Source organism: Paramormyrops kingsleyae, chromosome 24 (genome assembly GCF_048594095.1).
Source record: "Paramormyrops kingsleyae isolate MSU_618 chromosome 24, PKINGS_0.4, whole genome shotgun sequence".
Taxonomy (NCBI): domain Eukaryota; kingdom Metazoa; phylum Chordata; class Actinopteri; order Osteoglossiformes; family Mormyridae; genus Paramormyrops; species Paramormyrops kingsleyae.
The window spans coordinates 16771476-16785257 of NC_132820.1; the positions used below are offsets into that span (position 1 = coordinate 16771476).

At 45.5% G+C, this 13782-nt stretch overlaps 1 long non-coding RNA gene across 1 annotated transcript; it reads left to right on the forward strand.

Moving 5' to 3' along the window:
• The first annotated feature begins 11793 nt into the window (after positions 1-11793).
• Positions 11794-13293, forward strand: LOC140582265 (uncharacterized). Its single transcript, XR_011985192.1, has 2 exons — positions 11794-12113; positions 13044-13293. It is a non-coding gene; the product is annotated as an uncharacterized lncRNA (long non-coding RNA).
• Positions 13294-13782: the final 489 nt, after the last annotated feature.

Here is a 13782-nt window from a genome sequence, read left to right on the forward strand (position 1 = left end):
TGATTTAACATGACAAAACCTAATCGCAGGTAAACACTATTAGATAATCTATCCACTTTACACAAATTCCCCATTCGAGGTTCAGGTTAGTCTTCAGTGTTCCACACTCTGGGTATCACATGCAGAAACACAGGGTTGTAGCCAAACCCTGACGTCCCGGACCTGGGTGGTCTTGTCAGTCACATTATTCACACCGTCTCCTTCATATGATGTTTTTTATTAACTAGTTGGGTGAATCGTTAGTTAGGCTAATTTTTTATTCAGGTGAATGCTTAGCTTCAAGATTTATTTTTAAGATGTACATTTTAAAGTCTATTCGTTTCTATAAATTCACTTGAATATAACAATTTAAGCAAATGAGACACATTATGGAATTCAGGATCATCTCGGATTTGGAAATCTCATTTCTCTGACTTCATTTTTACATACATAGATTTGTCAAATGTTTTATGTGATATATATGTATACTTATATTCCATTCATTGATCACCGTAATCACTTAATCACAACTGGGACCGGAGCCTACCCCGGGAACAAGAGGCATAGGCAGGAACCAACACACTGCAGGGCGCGCACACACACACACACACACACACACAATTACAGCGCCAATTTTGACTCGCCAATCAACCTGACCTGCAACCTGTGTACTGGTGACAAGTGACGTGACAAAATTATTTTGATTCTTCCTGATGCTCAGTCCGTTCAGACCCAAATAACGGCTTTGGTAGCAGATTGTCTTAACTCATTCTGGACACTAGAGGGAGCTGAGCCATCACATTAAAATCAGCTGGTGTCTAGCATTCCGGCCTGAATGAAACTAAAGTTAAGAGAGAAACAATGTAATTTTTATGCAATAAAATGCTTGCCAGCGGTGTGAAAGACAGATGGATGTATAAAACATACATACAGTAAAATCCTGTTATAGTGGACTCGCTTATAACGAAATATCGTCTCTAACAGACGAGGTCCACTGGAACAGGTGTTATGCCGAAAAAGGCATCCCTGCCGTAGAATGCATGCCTGTCTCTAAATGACCGATTGGTCGCTAATCTGAAACGAGTTGAGCTACTTTGTCGAGTTAGGCTACCGTAGTGCTAATCGATAGCCCTAACCCTAAACCTAATCCCCAAAAACACCCCAAAAACCCTAACTCCCCAAAAACCCCTAAAAGCTTAACTCGTCAGAACACCGTCATGCATTCTATGGCAGGGATGCCTTTTTCGGCATAACACCTGTTGTGCGCCTTTGATGCAGAAAAAGCATCGGATATAGCGGACTCGCATATAACGGAATTTCGCTTATAACGGATAAAAAATTTGGTCCTCAGGGCCGCTTTTAGCTGTAGTTCTGTTCGGCTATAACGGACATGCAGGCTCCGCCTACAAGGCGTGTGGCGAACCTGTGATATCCAGTGCAGATACGTAGACGGGATTATTAATAGTCACGCATCTGGTCAGGTAAAGTTGGATTACTACGTGTGCAATATAATAATCTATACTATAATTGTGTCTGCTGGCATGTGGCATGAGTAAATGGTGTCCTGTAGTTGTGTTCTGGGCATACAGCAACTCTGGATATAACGGACTGTCTTGTCAGGTCCCTTGAAGTCCGTTATTACAGGTATTAATTTGAATACAAGTCATAAAAAGTCATAAAAGTCATAAAAAAGTTTAAAAAAAAATGTTTATGGCAACATTTTCTTGAGAAAGTCGCAAAAAAAATAATAAAAAAAATCCAAAAATCGAAGCTGGTGTAGAGAAGCTGAACACCTTGACCTTTTTGAATAAGAAAGAATATCCAGATGCAATCAAGCCTAATTATGCAGTTCAGTGGGTCAGGCTGCAGAGCAGAAATGTGTTAATACAGGAACTGTGTCTCCTGACTGACAGACAGCAGATACGCCTCAAAGCCACTCAGGATACTGGACTCAATGCACCCACCCCTCCCCCCAACACATCTGCAAACATCCCCGGAAAAATCAGTGGAAGGTATCGAGATGCTCACCTGAATAGTGAACCATGCACAAATGACCGGGAGCACAAATTTGCATAAAACACTTGATGCTATGAAGCTTTCATTTGTAATGTTGAGGTGCCACCAGTGTCACATCCCTAAATTTACCTGCAGTATAAATATGAATGTGGCCCAGGTGAAGGCTGCGGGGCGGAGGCTGTGGGGCAGAGGCTGGTGGGCAGAGGCACCCATGGAGCTGGGGATTAAGGGCCTGGCTCACGGGCCCACAGACTGCTCTGCTGAGGCTAGGCTTGGATCAGCAACCGTTTGACCACAAGCTCTGAGGCTTAGCCTGCTGAGCCACGCTGTGACCCAGTTCTATGATATTACTGTAAGACACAGATTAAATCCGAAGCACAGGATTTGAATGTTTCCTTAAATTAAGCTTCAGTCATGTTTTGCACGTATGTTGGTACCTTGATTATATGAAATACACATCTCAAGTTTTAAGTAAATCCCATCCCATTTGTTTATATTTTATTATAGCTGAATAAAGATAATTTTGAGATGATCCCTTGTGCTGATTGTGATCCATGATGTCACCCCAGACAAATATGATTGGTTAGTATGAATACTTGTTTGTTACCAAGCTGCATGTAAGTAGGAAAATCAGTTTTAAAAGGAACAGGCATGATATATATTTAGAAATGAGTGTGGCGGTGTGTGAGTGCGCTGCTCGATCTATAATCTTTAACCACGGGTCCATGCAGATCTTATCAGTGCCTTTCACAGTGTGACAGACTTGTGTGCCTTTGTTCAGTCAGTCGTGAAAACACGTCTCATATTCAGCATGGATCACTGCCACTTGGTCCAGATATATCCTATAAAATCACACCTTTGTGTGTCTCAAAAAAACAGATGTTAAGAAAATCAGATACCTTGTCTTGCCTTGTATGTCATCTCCCATCTTCCTGCATCAGACACTTTCAGATTGGCACTCTCTTGCTTGCCAGCCCTGCCGGCAGGTGCATTGGGGGGGTTGGTGTTTAAAGAGCTTTCGGCCAAAACGCTGCATGGTCGACACTCACGGGAGAAGCCAGCAGTGATATTAGTGAACATCATCTTTGTGTTGCTCCTGTCAGATACTCCAAACAAGCCAGCTAACAGGATAACCCTACAATCATACCTCTTGATACAAATGTTTGTATAAATCATACTATGTTCTCATTTTTTTTTTTTACAGTGCTTAAAATAAGAGAACAGCTGTTTCACAACCCCCTCATCAAACTAACAGGAAGTTGCGGTCGTCTCTCCTTCCTCCTTTTTGTCTTTGCGTGCCTTCTGAGCCTTGCTGCTTGTCTTTCTTGCCATTTTCTGGCCATTTTCCTCGCCTCACAATATTCCTCTTTCTAACATAGCCCCCCCATTCAAGACCACACTGGCGTGACATAGAGGTTACATGACATTTCTTTGGTTCAACTTATGTCTGCTTCACCTTAAGTTTAGGGGAAAATAGAAATGTCAAGGGCAAAGTCTTTGTTCAGTTTCAAACAGAAGGGGGCAGTATAGCTGTGGTTATGCTGCTATACCTGTTAATGTGGACTGAAGGCAGTAATGCTAAATAGAGACAGAATCCCTCACATACATACTGCATATCTGCTGCTTCCTGACATCCATGTGAAAGCAAAATCCAAATGACAAGAGGACCATTAATACGTCATTGGGATTTTCTTTTTGCATTTACTGTATATGTAACCTGTGATGCTTTGTAAACCCCATGAAGAATCACAGAAATTGAAAGATTTTACTGGATTTTATCAGAACCAACTTTTTAGACCTGAACTAAACATTCCATTTGCCGATTTAATTTTTCATTGCAGGTTTGAAAATAGATTGTATTGATACATTCAGTTGGGTATGTAGAAGCACGTGGGTAAATAACTGTTTACCCAGTTAACCAGTCAAAGATCAGATCTTTAGGGAAACACAATCATAGGGTATGTCCGAAGTTGCATACTCGCTTCCTGTGTAGTAAGTAAAATATAGTGTGTGACATGAGCAGTATTTCTGAATCCTCAGTATGGATGAGACTGTAGGTGAATGGTAGCCCAAATGACATACTACAATCTTTGAAATTCTGAAGTGTGCAACCAATGGACACTATGCTATCCCACAAAAGCTCTGGAGCAGCAAGGTTGCTTGCTCAGAAAATTTTGTCAAGTACAAATTTAAGCAAAACACAATACCCAGTTACATAAGCTGACTTTTTTTTACTGTTCTCATGCACACATACAGTATGCACTGCATCACCACTGAGCAGTAGGGTTCTCTAAAGGTCAGTACCTACTGTGTAAGTATGTGATTTCAGACACACCCATACAAATTGGGCCAGTTTGTTGTTACCTATAAGGATGAAGATCATAGAACAATGGGACGACTGTGGAGTGTCAGGTCAAAAAGGCACAGCAGAAAGATCCAGGCTTCAGAGGTCCAGCCTACGACAACCCATGGGGAACAATTCTGCCTAGCAGTGGGCATCCTCTTCAAATATCACCTCAAGAAGAACAACAAATCTCAACCCAAGAATAACACCCAGGATCTACCAGTCATCCTCAGTGGGTCTGATGACACTTTGTGGCTGTCACCAATAAGGGGAACACAGAGCAGGACTGGCATTCATACAAGGACAGCCAGGAGGAAAGCTGAGCCTTCTACGAAGAGCCTGTACAGTTTTCCACATATACCTGTCAGGCACTATTGTTTTTCAGTATCGCTCGCCGTGAACGCTGAACGGGTGGGTCTCAGTTTATTGTACAGAATCGCTCGCCGTGAACGCTGAACGGGTGGGCCTGAGTTTACCGTACTGTATCGCTCGCCGTGAACGCTGAACGGGTGGGCCTGAGTTTACCGTACTGTATCGCTCGCCGTGAACGCTGAACGGGTGGGCCTGAGTTTATCGTACTGTATCGCTCGCCGTGAACGCTGAACGGGTGGGTCTCAGTTTATCGTACTGTATCGCTCGCCGTGAACGCTGAACGGGTGGGCCTGAGTTTACCGTACTGTATCGCTCGCCGTGAACGCTGAACGGGTGGGCCTGAGTTTACCGTACTGTATCGCTCGCCGTGAACGCTGAACGGGTGGGCCTGAGTTTACCGTACTGTATCGCTCGCCGTGAACGCTGAACGGGTGGGTCTCAGTTTACCGTACTGTATCGCTCGCCGTGAACGCTGAACGGGTGGGTCTCAGTTTATCGTATTGTATCGCTCGCCGTGAACGCTGAACGGGTGGGTCTCAGTTTACCGTACTGTATCGCTCGCCGTGAACGCTGAACGGGTGGGTCTCAGTTTATCGTACTGTATCGCTCGCCGTGAACGCTGAACGGGTGGGCCTGAGTTTACCGTACTGTATCGCTCGCCGTGAACGCTGAACGGGTGGGCCTGAGTTTACCGTACTGTATCGCTCGCCGTGAACGCTGAACGGGTGGGCCTGAGTTTACCGTACTGTATCGCTCGCCGTGAACGCTGAACGGGTGGGTCTCAGTTTATCGTACTGTATCGCTCGCCGTGAACGCTGAACGGGTGGGTCTCAGTTTATCGTACTGTATCGCTCGCCGTGAACGCTGAACGGGTGGGCCTGAGTTTACCGTACTGTATCGCTCGCCGTGAACGCTGAACGGGTGGGTCTCAGTTTATCGTACTGTATCGCTCGCCGTGAACGCTGAACGGGTGGGTCTCAGTTTATCGTACTGTATCGCTCGCCGTGAACGCTGAACGGGTGGGCCTGAGTTTATCGTACAGTATCGCTCGCCGTGAACGCTGAACGGGTGGGTCTCAGTTTATCGTACTGTATCGCTCGCCGTGAACGCTGAACGGGTGGGTCTCAGTTTATCGTACTGTATCGCTCGCCGTGAACGCTGAACGGGTGGGTCTCAGTTTACCGTACTGTATCGCTCGCCGTGAACGCTGAACGGGTGGGTCTCAGTTTATTGTACAGTATCGCTCGCCGTGAACGCTGAACGGGTGGGTCTCAGTTTATTGTACTGTATCGCTCGCCGTGAACGCTGAACGGGTGGGCCTCAGTTTATCGTACAGTATCGCTCACCGTGAACGCTGAACGGGTGGGTCTCAGTTTATCGTACTGTATCGCTCGCCGTGAACGCTGAACGGGTGGGCCTGAGTTTATCGTACTGTATCGCTCGCCGTGAACGCTGAACGGGTGGGCCTGAGTTTATCATACAGTATCGCTCGCCGTGAACGCTGAACGGGTGGGTCTCAGTTTACCGTACTGTATCGCTCGCCGTGAACGCTGAACGGGTGGGTCTCAGTTTATCGTACAGTATCGCTCGCCGTGAACGCTGAACGGGTGGGTCTCAGTTTATCGTACTGTATCGCTCGCCGTGAACGCTGAACGGGTGGGTCTCAGTTTACCGTACTGTATCGCTCGCCGTGAACGCTGAACGGGTGGGCCTGAGTTTACCGTACTGTATCGCTCGCCGTGAACGCTGAACGGGTGGGCCTGAGTTTACCGTACTGTATCGCTCGCCGTGAACGCTGAACGGGTGGGTCTCAGTTTACCGTACTGTATCGCTCGCCGTGAACGCTGAACGGGTGGGTCTCAGTTTATCGTACTGTATCGCTCGCCGTGAACGCTGAACGGGTGGGTCTCAGTTTATCGTACTGTATCGCTCGCCGTGAACGCTGAACGGGTGGGTCTCAGTTTACCGTACTGTATCGCTCGCCGTGAACGCTGAACGGGTGGGTCTCAGTTTATCGTACTGTATCGCTCGCCGTGAACGCTGAACGGGTGGGCCTGAGTTTACCGTACTGTATCGCTCGCCGTGAACGCTGAACGGGTGGGCCTGAGTTTACCGTACTGTATCGCTCGCCGTGAACGCTGAACGGGTGGGCCTGAGTTTACCGTACTGTATCGCTCGCCGTGAACGCTGAACGGGTGGGTCTCAGTTTATCGTACTGTATCGCTCGCCGTGAACGCTGAACGGGTGGGTCTCAGTTTATCGTACTGTATCGCTCGCCGTGAACGCTGAACGGGTGGGCCTGAGTTTACCGTACTGTATCGCTCGCCGTGAACGCTGAACGGGTGGGTCTCAGTTTATCGTACTGTATCGCTCGCCGTGAACGCTGAACGGGTGGGTCTCAGTTTATCGTACTGTATCGCTCGCCGTGAACGCTGAACGGGTGGGCCTGAGTTTATCGTACAGTATCGCTCGCCGTGAACGCTGAACGGGTGGGTCTCAGTTTATCGTACTGTATCGCTCGCCGTGAACGCTGAACGGGTGGGTCTCAGTTTATCGTACTGTATCGCTCGCCGTGAACGCTGAACGGGTGGGTCTCAGTTTACCGTACTGTATCGCTCGCCGTGAACGCTGAACGGGTGGGTCTCAGTTTATCGTACAGTATCGCTCGCCGTGAACGCTGAACGGGTGGGTCTCAGTTTATTGTACTGTATCGCTCGCCGTGAACGCTGAACGGGTGGGCCTCAGTTTATCGTACAGTATCGCTCGCCGTGAACGCTGAACGGGTGGGTCTCAGTTTATCGTACTGTATCGCTCGCCGTGAACGCTGAACGGGTGGGCCTGAGTTTATCGTACTGTATCGCTCGCCGTGAACGCTGAACGGGTGGGCCTGAGTTTATCATACAGTATCGCTCGCCGTGAACGCTGAACGGGTGGGTCTCAGTTTACCGTACTGTATCGCTCGCCGTGAACGCTGAACGGGTGGGTCTCAGTTTATCGTACAGTATCGCTCGCCGTGAACGCTGAACGGGTGGGTCTCAGTTTATCGTACTGTATCGCTCGCCGTGAACGCTGAACGGGTGGGTCTCAGTTTACCGTACTGTATCGCTCGCCGTGAACGCTGAACGGGTGGGTCTCAGTTTATCGTACAGTATCGCTCGCCGTGAACGCTGAACGGGTGGGTCTCAGTTTATCGTACTGTATCGCTCGCCGTGAACGCTGAACGGGTGGGTCTCAGTTTATCGTACAGTATCGCTCGCCGTGAACGCTGAACGGGTGGGTCTCAGTTTATCGTACAGTATCGCTCGCCGTGAACGATGAACGGGTGGGTCTCAGTTTATCGTACAGTATCGCTCGCCGTGAACGCTGAACAGGTGGGCCTGAATGTTTGATAAATAGAATCATTATTTCTAACTTTGTCATTGACAATATCCTGTTCAAACTCATTTCAAGCATGTTTTCATGGAAAACATTTCTAAGTGATCAGGTTTTCTCCTGCTTGATCTCGTCCCTGCTGAACAAGGACCTCGGCAGGGCTCTGAAGCCTCTGATAATCCACATTTGGGCAGGGAGCCTATGGAAGCCATGGGTTTTAAGGCATAGATGCAGCATAACGTACTGCAGCATACACTCACCTAAAGGATTATTAGGAACACTAATACTAATACGGTGTTTGACCCCCTTTCGCTTTCAGAACTGCCTTAATTCTACATGGCATTGATTCAACAAGGTGCTGAAAGCATTCTTTAGAAATGTTGGCCCATATTGATAGGATAGCATCTTGCAGTTGATGGAGATTTGTGGGATGCACATCCAGGGCACGAAGCTCCCGTTCCACCACATCCCAAAGATGCTCTATTGGGTTGAGATCTGGTGACTGTGGGGGACATTGTAGTACAGTGAACTCATTGTCATGTTCAAGAAACCAATTTGAAATGATTCGAGCTTTGTGACATGGTGCATTATCCTGCTGGAAGTAGCCATCAGAGGATGGGTACATGGTGGTCATAAAGGGATGGACATGGTCAGAAACAATGCTCAGGTAGGCCGTGGCATTTAAACGATGCCCAATTGGCACTAAGGGGCCTAAAGTGTGCCAAGAAAACATGCCCCACACCATTACACCACCACCACCAGCCTGCACAGTGGTAACAAGGCATGATGGATCCATGTTCTCATTCTGTTTACGCCAAATTCTGACTCTACCATTTGAAAGTCTCAACAGAAATCGAGACTCATCAGACCAGGCAACATTTTTCCAGTCTTCAACTGTCCAATTTTGGTGAGCTCGTGCAAATTGTAGCCTATTTTTCCTATTTGTAGTGGAGATGAGTGGTACCCGGTGGGGTCTTCTGTTGTTGTAGCCCATCCGCCTCAAGGTTGTGCGTGTTGTGGCTTCACAAATGCTTTGCTGCATACCTCGGTTGTAACGAGTGGTTATTTCAGTCAAAGTTGCTCTTCTATCAGCTTGAATCAGTCAGCCCATTCTCCTCTGACCTCTAGCATCAACAAGGCATTTTCGCCCACAGGACTGCCGCATACTGGATGTTTTTCCCTTTGCACACCATTCTTTGTAAACCCTACAAATGGTTGTGCGTGAAAATCCCAGTAACTGAGCAGATTGTGAAATACTCAGACCGGCCCGTCTGGCACCAACAACCATGCCACGCTCAAAATTACTTAAATCACCTTTCTTTCCCATTCTGACATTCAGTTTGGAGTTCAGGAGATTGTCTTGACCAGGACCACACCCCTAAATGCATTGAAGCAACTGCCATGTGATTGGTTGATTAGATAATGCATTAATGAGAAATTGAACAGGTGTTCCTAATAATCCTTTAGGTGCCCAGGTAGCATTCCCATATGGGGCCCATATGGGAAAGACATGGGCCATCTGGGCTGGCCCAGCTCACATTTTACCCATGTGGGGCCCATATGGGCAGAATCTGGGCAAACCCATATGGGGCTGAACGATATGGGCCCCATATGGGCAGGATCTGGGCAAACCCATATGGGTGAAATGTGGGCTGAACGATATGGGCCCCATATGGGCAGGATCTGGGCAACCCCATATGGGTGAAATGTGGGCTGAACGATATGGGCCCCATATGGGCAGGATCTGGGCAAACCCATATGGGTTAAATGTGGGCTGAACGATATGGGTCCCATATGGGCAGGATCTGGGCAAACCCATATGGGTGAAATGTGGGCTGAACGATATGGGTCCCATATGGGCAGGATCTGGGCAAACCCATATGGGTTAAATGTGGGCTGAACGATATGGGTCCCATATGGGCAGGATCTGGGCAACCCCATATGGGTTAAATGTGGGCTGAACGATATGGGTCCCATATGGGCAGGATCTGGGCAACCCCATATGGGTTAAATGTGGGCTGAACGATATGGGTCCCATATGGGCAGGATCTGGGCAACCCCATATGGGTGAAATGTGGGCTGAACGATATGGGCCCCATATGGGCTGGATCTGGGCAAACCCATATGGGTGAAATGTGGGCTGAACGATATGGGCCCCATATGGGCTGGATCTGGGCAAACCCATATGGGTGAAATGTGGGCTGAACGATATGGGTCCCATATGGGCAGGATCTGGGCAAACCCATATGGGTTAAATGTGGGCTGAACGATATGGGTCCCATATGGGCAGGATCTGGGCAAACCCATATGGGTTAAATGTGGGCTGAACGATATGGGTCCCATATGGGCAGGATCTGGGCAACCCCATATGGGTTAAATGTGGGCTGAACGATATGGGTCCCATATGGGCAGGATCTGGGCAACCCCATATGGGTTAAATGTGGGCTGAACGATATGGGTCCCATATGGGCAGGATCTGGGCAAACCCATATGGGTGAAATGTGGCTGAACGCAATATGGGTAACACGTGATTTTGTCTAAAAAATTACTGCTGTTATAATTGTTCTTAACACGCATACAATTGCTTGATTCTTAATATTTAATTAAGTTTCTGAGTGGAAATTTGAAACCCCCAGAATTACACGAGAATTAACGTCCCAAATGTTGAGCTCCGGAATGCGATCTTGAAAAGTTCACACCAGGAATTGATTTATTTATACCTAGTCCTGATAAGATTGTGGAGAATAAAGGTGGACAGAGTGGAAAATGAAAAATAAACATATGGTTCTGTACTGTGCTTTACTTTTTGGCTTTGTCCTTTACAGTAACTTTTTTGGAGTACTGAATACAGCAATTAATGTTATATATTAGTTATTCTGTTTTTGCAGTCATAAATGTACAGTATACAAATATTTTTGGTAGACGACCATACTCTTTTTACTATAGTCTTGCAGTTTCTAATTTACATGCCAGCAACAGTTTTGACTTATATACAAATATTTGACTTGTATAGTGTTTTCAATTTTTTGCTGTAGTGTGTAATGACCATGTTCATTAGCGTTTATTTAACCGACTGGCTTGATGTGTGATCTGAAAGCAGTGTTTGCTTTTGAGCAAAGATAATAGTTTTCAGAAGATTGTTTGATTTTGCAAGACGAGTGTAAGGTATTGTGAGTTCAGCTTGAATTTTAGGATTTGTGCTTATAGTGGTTTGAGAAAAAGAGAGGAGATTTTAGGAAATGTGTTTTAGCAATTCAGGAAAACTGTAAAATGTCAAGGCATGTCAGACGACTTTGAAAGTGGGTGATAGGCCTCAGACTTGATCCAGAGGGTTACAGTAAATACTTATTATTCTGTTTCTTTTATGGTCCTCTTTTTGTATCTGCTACTATGACAAAAAAAATCCCAGTCTATCTACCTAGTGCTGCTTCATTATTCCATCCTCTTTGTGCAATGTACAGTACTGTCAGCAAAACAGCATGATACTACCACCACCATGCTTGACCGTTGGTTCAGTGTTCTTAAGTTAGGAAAACAACCTCACCCTAACCCCTTCAAACATATCTCTTTTCATTGTGGCCAAGCAGAGATGACACATTCACACGTCATTGTCTCTGCCCCCCCAGCTCCCCCGTGAATGTGCAGTCACACGTCATTGTGACTGCTCCCCCATCCCCCATCCCCCGTCCCCCCCCCCAGGGCGCATTTTAATATAGGCTACAGCTTTTGATAAGATCTGTGTTTTAGCTGATAATTACATCTAATGTTAAATCAATATTTTTATTTTTTTTGATAAACATCATAATAAAATAGGAGTGAATACATTTTAAAAATAACATACTTGAAGACCACATACATACAGATTCATCAAACAAGTCATCAAACAATCAGTCAGAAAACAGGCACCTTTTGAAAAGGCCTGGCGGGCTAGAGCTGTACTGCGCATGCGCGATACATTCCAACGGCTATTTCACCGGACGTCCACCCGAAAAACTCCACAGAAGTTGAAAACTTTCCCGGTGCGTTTTAGGTAAGTAATTTTACAGTTGATTGTTTGATTGAAAAATACATTATAAACAGAGAGTTATATCAATTTGCATGCATCTGAACGTTCTTATATTTTTAACTACAGTTTCCAACTCAAATGCTTTTTGAGCATGTATGCGCTTTATTTTAAATTTACAACATTGTTTAATGTATATGACCGCCATTGTGTGTGTGTGTTTGTGTGTATATATGTATTAAAACGCCGTCTAATCTATACTGTGATAGATGTTAAAGTATAAAGTACAATATTGTAGTCAGATCAGTTTAAAACATTTGTAACCATTTTTTCGTAACATCATGTAAAATGATGATTATTAAATTATAACTCAATTCAGCGGGAGAACAAATGTTATTTGCCAATGTAATCTAGTTCCTTTTTGATAATTATTTCAGAACGTCCTTTTTAAATGCACATGATGGACATATTGCATGTATCAAGCATTTTCCCAGCGCCTTGCTTTAGCGTCTCTCGTCCTTCACCTTAACGGGCCTGGGGGAGGGGTGTTTTAAAAGCCGAAACCTGTTTGCAAAGAAACACCATAGAGATGCGTAGAAGCATGGGCGTAAATTACGGGGGGGACTGAGGAAGAGGAAGGAGGGTTCAAATTTCCGTACATCGCGGTAAATTAATTGGCAGTCTGGCAAAGTTTTAAATAAATTGAGAAGTGGTAATATATTTAACATTAGTTTTTTTCAGTTTTAAATTTGTTTATGCTCTGCTGCTCCCAGTACAATAAAAATGCAGATATTATTGTATTTTTAGGTTGGTAATTGTTAGGTTGGTGATTTTAAACTTGTACTCTGGGATTGACTGATATAGTAATTTGATTATTTTTAGATAAACAGATAAAATATCACTTACTGCCAAATGGAATGCACAAATTTAATTAGATTATTCCTCACTTTTTTCCAGGTGCTGTGTGGAAAAATTCAAAAACGAAAGAGGCTACAAAAGATGAGGTGAAAGGAAGCATTACCTCATTCCTCTACAAAAAGAGACGCAGACAAGAGGCAGAGCAGAAGAGTGGCCCTTCCAAACAGGGGAGAGTGGAATTGGTGGACTAAGAGGTTTTTTTAATTTGTAAAATAAATGTAAACTGGTTTTTTATTTAATTGTGATGTCAGTGTGTGATTTTCCTTAAATAAATATTGCATAAAACTGATTTTAGGCCTATCTGCTTCTTTACTTTTGGTTCAGCCACAGTTTAACTTATCAGTTTAAGACAAATCCCACATCCTTGCCCATATGGGCTGGCCCACATTGTGCCCAGGTGATGTGGCCCATGTGGGGCCCAGATAAATCCCACATCTTTGCCCATATGGGCCCCAGATAAATCCCACATCTTTGCCCATATGGGCCACAGATAAATCCCACATCTTTGCCCATATGGGCCCCAAATAAATCCCACATCATTTGCCCATATGGGCCCCAGATAAATCCCACATCTTTGCCCATATGGGCCCCAGACAAATCCCACATCTTTGCCCATATGGGCCCCAGATAAATCCCACATCTTTGCCCATATGGGCCCCAGACAAATCCCACATCTTTGCCCATATGGGCCCCAGATAAATCCCACATCTTTGCCGATATGGGCCCCAGATAAATCCCACATCATTTGCCCATATGGGCCACAGATAAATCCCACATC